General features: G+C 41.2%; 1 pseudogene; it reads left to right on the top strand.

Moving 5' to 3' along the window:
- The first annotated feature begins 2,571 nt into the window (after window positions 1-2,571).
- Window positions 2,572-3,967, top strand: LOC134350998 (ubiquitin carboxyl-terminal hydrolase 35-like; annotated as a pseudogene).
- Window positions 3,968-8,430: the final 4,463 nt, after the last annotated feature.

The following is an 8,430-nucleotide window of genomic DNA, read 5'->3' on the forward strand; positions in this document are numbered from 1 at the left end:
GTACCGTGCACACAGTGAAATTAATTGAGTGACAAATCCCAAGGTGCAAACAAAGTTGGCGTCAAAGTTCAGGCAGAGATCAAAACATCCAGAGAAATCCAAAAACCAGAACCAGGAAACAAGCAGAGTCAATATCCAGACGGACAGAGTACAAATACAAATACAAATGCAAATGCAAATGCAAATGTAAATGTAAATGCTGGAAAGGCTCAGGAAAATTCAGTGGCACAAACTGGCAACAAACAGGTGAAAACACAGGACTGAAATACACTGAGCAATAAACAGAGAGGCAGATGATAGGTGGAGCACAATGAGACACAGGTGGCAGCAATACAGGTAATAATGAGAAGCAGATGAGAGACGGAGTACTCAGTAATGCAGGGGCCGGAGTAGAGCAGGAGCACATGGCAATACAAAACCACAGACTGACAGCTAGGGGAAAACACACAAAAAGACAGTGTTCAACTGGAAGTACTGACACATGAGTTCTTAAATCAATGCTTTAATGCTCCCTAGTCTTTAAATTACAACCAGCAAAGTTGCCCTCAGGCAGGTGTAAGGTGGCCCAATAATTTCCTTCCTCTTGGGCAGGGCCCTTTCATGGGCAACAGCTTTATGTGAGGTATGAACCCATGTGTTCTGATATAAATTGATTTCTAAGAATGATGAGGAGGGTTTTCTTTCATCCTGCCGGGGGCTCCAAGGCAGCTAACAGACTCCTCCAGCTGCGTCAGGGATGCATGGCCAATGATTCCATTGATTTCTGTACCTTAGCGGCTGACAGCCGGTGAAACAATAAGGCTTTAGTTGCTCTGTTTAGATTAAGACTAAATGACCAGCTTAAAGACGTTCTGGAGGATTTGAAGAATCTTATAGAATAACCATGGACATCGACAACCGCATTTCTAAAAGAAGGGGGGAGGGACGTACGAGTTCACCCACAGGGCTAGTTCTCAAAACTACACAATGCCTAATTGCAGATCCACACATTCATCTCTGGAAGATCCCAGGCCCCCCAGCAGAGTGAGAGAGATGTATGGGGCACAGGTGTTGCTTATACTGTAGTAAGGCCTGACACTTCTGAGTTGCTGGGATAACTCCTAGGACCATCCAGTAAGGAGAGAACTGTAATGGTCTCAAGCTTCTTTCCTGTTTTGTCAAGTCCTGGAGTGCTTTTACCATCCCTATTATCTTGAGGGAGACATCGGCATTCTGTGAGAGCCTTGGCAGATGCTGGTTCAGCGAGGGATTTTTTGAACATCAGATTGGTAGGGAGATTCTAAATTCCTAGGGTATGCCTCAACCAGCCTACCTCTGCTACAGCCTTGGATGGTAGAACCTGGACAAATCTTTTATCTTTCTGTTGCTCACAAGTTGACTATTGTAAAGATTGAGGAGATGATTCATTCTCCAGACATTCCACTAATCCTTGGTTATGGAAACGTAGAAAATAGGTGCAGGAGCAGACCATTCGGCCCTTCGAGCCTGCACCGCCATTCAGTATGATCATGGTTGATCATCCAACTCAGAACACTGTACCTGCCTTCTCTCCATACCCCTTGATCCCTTTAGCCACAAGGGCCTTATCTAACTCCCTCTTAAATATAGCCAATGAACTGGCCTCAACTGTTTCCTGTGGCAGAGAATTCCACAGATTCACCACTCTCTGTGTGAAGAAGTTTTTTTTATCTCAGTCCTAAAAGGCTTCCCCTTTATCCTCAGACTGTGACCCCTTGTTCTGGACTTACCCAACATTGGAAACAATCTTCCTGCATCTAGCCTGTCCAATCCCTTTAGAATTTTATACGTTTCAATCAGATCCCTCCTCAATCTTCTAAATTCCAGAGAGTGTAAGCCTAGTCAGTCCAGTCTTTCATCAATTGAAAGTCCTGCCATCCCAGGAATCAATCTGGTGAACCTTCTTTGTTCTCCCTCTATGGCAAGAATGTATTTCCTCAGATAAGGTGACCAAAACTGCACACAATACTCCAGGTGTGGTCTCACCAAGGCCTTGTACAACTGCAGTAGTACCTCCCTGCTCCTGTACTCGAATCCTCTTGCTATGAATGCCAGCATACCATTCGCCTTTTTCACCGCCTGCTGTACCTGCATGCCCACTTTCAATGACTGGTGTACAATGACACTTATGTATATCTTCATAATCCTTGGATTAACTGGTCTTCTGGTAACCTTCAGTGTTAGTTGACCCTGCGCTGGGATAAGTGCCTTCCTCTAGGTTGCAAGATGACTTCCCAAGGTCCCAAGATGCCTGACCAAGTTTCTGAGATGCCCACCAAAGTTTCTGAGTGACCTGTTGCAAACCATATCAAGTTGCTTTCTGACACCTCAAGATTGGACTTGAACTCAACAGAGTTTGTCTAGAGTGCCATTCGGGTATTCAGTTTTGTTGCAGGTGTTCAGCAAGAGGAGAGCCATTACTTTTCCTCCACATCAGGACTAAAATTGCACCATCAATTTACTACCAAATATGTATTTTAGAAGTACCAAAAGAACCTCTCAATAGTAAAGTGTCCATAGCTATGTTTGAGTTGTCTACAAAGTTCATTCCATATGATTGATTGGCTTTCATGGCCATTAGCCAATAACATAGATAGTGAATTATTGTTTTACCGGAAGGTTTGGCTGCTGTGAGAAAGTTCAGCATTTTGATTCAAGTTACACTTTCAAAAAACTAACCAGGTGTTCTCAAGTCTCCTTTTTCCAGTTGTAAGATTAGGAGCACTTGTGTGCTAAAATATAGTCTTTTACCTTTCCAACATTCATCAGAAGCACTCTCTGTGCTTCTTCCTCACATTCCCAAATTAATGACCTCTCACTCTAAAGAAGAGTTGAACTCTGCTATAATCTGTCAATAACAACTGTCTGAATTAGTACACTGTATGACGTTTAGGTTTTCAGGCTTCCATGACCTGTATGAACCTGTCACACATGCACTAAAGGATTCTCCAATTCCAAATGAGGGAGAAATAAAGCAGCTGCTCAATCAGAATGCCCGGATGTTGCAAAAATGCATTGGAACCTTTGTACTCAAGACTTGCTGAAAAATCAAATACAGGAAAGCTAGTTCAGAGAGATCTAGGCAATACCTCCTACATAAACACTGTCATTATAGTCCATTTCATTGCTTCTGACTTCAAGAATGATGTTATGCTGCTCGAGAGTGATTCACAGTCATTAATGATGAAACTTCAAGGGTTATTTGCTTTCCTGTAACGTAGCCAGACCTGCCATCTCTCCATGTAGCTTCTTAAAAGTGTCATCTCCTTCATGGTTAACCAAGTGGTGCATTAGAAACATTTAGAGTAGTTAAGATGTCTATTGGACAGATTACATTGAGAAGAAAAGACAAGTAAAGGAATTTCTCATGGATTGAGACATACAGGTGGTGAAACACTTTTAAAAGGTCGAGATCCAGAAATAGCATTACTATAAACAGCATTTGGTGAGAAGATGTGGACTAGGGTCCTTTGTTATTGTTGTTGTAATGTTTCCTTCCAAGAGGAAGATTTTTTTTTTAGATCTAGCCCTAGCAGTTCCACCACCTAACAAGGTTCTGCAAAGGTGGGATCATTCAAGTGACCCTGATATTTCAATGAAGATTACAAGTGCAAGTAATTTGGCATCACAAGCTGAGAAACAACATATGACTGCCAAGTCTCCAAATAAACAGACACAAACAAAATATAAGGAGCATTCAGTGCGAGTGGTGCCAATTGAAATAATCGGTTCGCGTGGAAAAGCAAAAGAGGAGTCTGCAGCATCTAGAATTAGTTCTTTGCCACAGAATGATTTTGTAATCGCCTCTGGGGAAGAAATATGTGACTCAGCAAACTGCAGATTAGTTTCTGACCTCATTTTCTACTATCTTTCACCAGAAATGCTGTCAGGTGATAATAGATATATTGCATTAAACGTACCTCATTACAAGAAGCAGAAAAAGTGGTAGAATCGATTGGAAATCTGCATGATTTTGTTTTGACTTTATTGTGATTTGCCTTTGATCTTGCAAACATGAAGCACAGAAAAAATTCCATACAATGTATGTGTTCCTTTGTCCTTAAACTACCAATTAGTATGAATTCAAAGATGAATACAAAATTTGTGGCAAAAATCAGAGATGCAACCAGGAAATTAGAAGCTTTCTGCGGAGCAAAGATGCTAGGTTTCCTCTCAGGGCATTCTGGACCCTCAATTAATCATGGACTTCTGAAACACAACACACCTGATTATCATTTATTTGAGTTTATTAGCGTGGTCTAATGACTACTTTTATCATTAAGCTGTCACTGTGCTTTTCATACAAGTTGCTGGTGAACGCAGCAGGCCAGGCAGCATCTCGAAGAAGAGGTACTGTCGACGTTTCGGGCCAAGACCCTTCATAAGTCTCTTACTGGCTCTTCTTTCAATTAGTCCTGACGAAGGGTCTCGGCCCAAAACGTCGACTGTACCTCTTCCCAGAGATGCTGCCTGGCCTGCTGCGTTCACCAGCAACTTTGATGTGTGTTACTTGAATTTCCAGCATCTGCAGATTTCCTCGTGACTGTGCTTTTCACGATGCTTATTGTGTGAATACAGTTTCCTGATGCTTCTGGTTCTAAGTGATTAGTTTTTGATTTTAATCTGCAACGGTTTCCTGTGTTTTATGTTCTGTTTAAGGTTATTCTGGACCAGAGCTCATCGCTGAGCACTCTGTGTGGATTACCGTTCTGTGTGCTCAAGTCCCAAATCAGTGAGTTCTAAGTTTGATTATTCTTGTATTATTCTCTGAATAAATCTTCATCATCAATTTCTGCAATTGAGTCGTGAGATTGCTCTGCACCTGGGTCCGCTCATCTGAATATCATTACATTAATTGCTTTAACATAAAAACTCTAAAATTTTCTGGCAGAAGTTATTTCAAAATTTGCAGATAGCACTAGTTCAAAGTGTGGTAGGTGGTGATAAACTTCCAGGGATGCACACGACTGGTGAAATGGGCAGAAAGAAAAATGATAAAATCCAACACAGAGAAGTTCAAAGTGATACATTGATAGAAGAATAATGACTCAAGGCCATGCAATCTTATGTTAGAATTCCTTGTGGGGTTGCAAAGAAAAAACAAGAGCCCTGATTTCATTCATGCAGAAATCTTAGGAGGCAGGTGAAGTTAACAAAATACTTAACATGCCCGAAACTTCATTTCTAGGATTCCACATTACCAAAATTTGGAGGCAATGTACTGAAAGGTATTAGTATATAGTATATGTAGGGCTAACCACATAGGAACAATTTCCATGCAGTCCTGTGGTAATGTGATTCACTGAATTTAATGAAAGAAGTCAAAGTGATTTATTTAGTACGCACTGTAGTACATCAAACACAGAACAGAACAGCACAGCAGAGGAACAGGTGCTTCAGTCCATGATGTTGTCCTGAACCAATAAAATTAGTGATCAAATAGCCAACTAAACTAACCCTTTCTGCCCACACAATGTCTATATACTTTCATATGCTGCTAATTAATCCACAAAGATCAATATTATATAATGTCCTCGTTAAGAACGTTTTATTATATTTCTACTACTATGCTTTGAAGTATTTTAGCAGTTTTTCTGCAAATGTCATGTGTTCAATTAGTTAAGCTTCATAGACTAGTGTCCTGGCTTTGGCTGAGATAAAGAGCTGTTTGCTCTACCTAGGAATGTCGTGCCAGCCAATTGGGTTTGTCTTGGTGTTGTGCTGTAACATGCTGTCCAGTGGGATGCCATGGAACATTCAAGAGGGCTGGGTGGGATCAGATTTCAGAAGGACAGTAGTCTGGTTTTGGGTCTTTCGTTGGTAGGTGCTGGAACACGAAGGTGGTGCAGAACACAAGGGAAGATGCTGTCAGAATCCTGCCCAAAAGGAGAGACCCCATTGTAAGAAGTGCTTTGCTCAGATGAATGGTTGCAAGGAGGAAGTGCCAATACTCCTGTGCTAGCCAGTTCATCTGAAATGGTCTTCAAGGGAAGTTCAAACTGTGGCTGGTGGCTTTCACGTGGGATGTGGGTTCAGCGCTTGAATAATCAAAGTAAAGCACCCCGACTACTCCAGAAATGAGCTCCAATGTTTATGTGCACATTTAATTGTACTAGGCCCTTCTCTTTTTTTTCTACTGTTAACTGTTTGTCAGAGTTGAAATATCTGTAAATATATTTCCACTTTAATTTTACGCTGGTGTAAGATCTATTATTTCCTGGCAAATGATAACTTTGCACGGGGCAGCATTCGTGTAGCATTTACCACAATTTCCATTCTCTCATTGGAACATTCCAATTTTCTTCTTTGGTTGAACCTGAATCATACTGACCCTAGACGTGTGTTGCTTATTGAAGGTGGCCTTCTCACCATTACCCATGCAATGCTAAGTTACGTGGCTGTTAGCCATAGCTAACTAATGAGCCAAGTTTGTTAAGAGCCACAATGAGAGGGATATAATTCTTCAGAGCTCTGGGCAGACTCTGTCAAGCAGAATGCATCATTTAATGTCTCTTTCAACTCTTAAGGAATTCAAAGAATACGAGGTTTGAATGACATACATGGAAATGGAGAATCCTTATTCTTACCTTTTTCACACTGTCTACTGATACAGTAGGCTCACTTTGAATTATTTGACAGTATTTACTGTGGGAGGTCACAAAACAAATTTTTATTGCAATGCGTTTGAAAACCTAGTAACAATCAAAGAAACAGGGCAGGCATAGACCATCCAGCCATTGAGCCTGCTCCACCATTCAGTAAGATCATGGCTGGCTGCCATGAATGCAGCTCCAACTAACTGTCCTTACCCACAACCCTTTATTCTCCCACTCAGCAAAAATCTACCTAATTGTGTCTTAAATATATTTAAAAGAGTAACCTCTACTGCATCCCTAGGGCAGAGAATTCCATAGATTCATTGTTGCTATAGAGTGCTGTCGAGTCATTGTCGACTCATGGCGACCCTATGAATAGTGGGGTTGTCCATAGGGTTTGCGTGGCAAAATATGGGAGTGAATTGCCATGCCTTTCTTCCACACAGATGCTGTTGCTGCATAGGTTGGGACCTAGCTAGATTTGAACGCAGGACCTTCCAACTCAAAAGTCCAGTGCTGATGCCACCACACCATTGGCCAGTCTACTACTTGCTGGGGAAAAAGCAGTTACATCTCCTCGTCTCCATCCTAAATTGATTCTCCCAAACTTACCAATGGAAACAACATTCCTGCCTGTATTTTATCTATCCCTTTTTTATTTTGATAAGATTCCCTCTCATTCTTCAGAATTTCAGCAAATTTAATACCGGGCAACACAATTTCTCCTCATAGATCAACCCTCTCGACTCGTGAAACTCTGCTGTAGAATCTCTAAAGCCAGCATGTCCATTTCACTCCTATATTTTGCTGCCAAGAATACTGAATTCTTAGTGTATATAAAAAAAAGTATTCACACCCTCTTGGAAGTTTTCATGTTTTATTGTTTTACAACATTGAATTGCAGTGTTTTAATTTGGCTTTTTTGACACTGATCAACAGAAAAAAAACTGTGTCAAAGTGAATTCAGATCTTTACAGTGATCTAAATTAATTACAAATATAAAACATAAATTTTATGTTTTATACTTATGCATATGTATTTACCCTCCCCCCCCCCCTTTAATATGGCACATCAAATCATCACTGGTGCAGACAATTGGTTTTTGAAGTCACATAATTAATTAAATGGACAACTGTTTTTGGAGACCTGTGAGCAGTCAAAGTGTTTCAGCCACTATTGAAAAAAACTCAAATTCAATCTTGGCTAGAGTTTGCTAGAAGACGTGTGGGAGACTCTGAAGTCAGCTGGAAGAAGCTTCTACCACCCGATGAAACCAAAAGTGAGCGTTTTGGCCATCAGACTAAACATTATGTTTGACGTGAGCCAAACATCATACATCATCAAAAATACACCATTCCTACTGAGAAGCACGGCAGTAGCTGCATCATACCGTGGGATGCTTCACAGCAGGTAGAGGGTAAAATGAATGCAGCAAAGTACAGGGAAGTCCTGGAGGAAAACCTGATGCAGTCTGCAAGAGAGCTGTAACTTGGGTGAAGATTTGTTTTCCAGCAAGACAATGATCCCAATCAAAAAGCCATAGCTACAAGGAATGGCTTAAAAACAACAAAGTTAATGTTCTGGAGTGGCCAAGTCAGAGTCCAGACCTCAATCCAATTGAGAATTTGTGGCTGGGACTTGAAAAGGGCTGTTCACTCACGATCCCCATGCAGTCTGACAGAGCTTGAACAGTTCTGTAAGGAAGAATGGGCAAAAATGGCAGTGTCCAGATGTGCAAAGCTGATAGAAGCCTATGCACACAGACTCAAGGCTGTAATTGCTGTCAAAAGTGCGAACACTAAATGCTGACTTGAAG

The sequence above is a fragment of the Mobula hypostoma genome, chromosome 1, assembly GCF_963921235.1.
Source record: "Mobula hypostoma chromosome 1, sMobHyp1.1, whole genome shotgun sequence".
Classification (NCBI taxonomy): Eukaryota; Metazoa; Chordata; class Chondrichthyes; order Myliobatiformes; family Myliobatidae; genus Mobula; species Mobula hypostoma.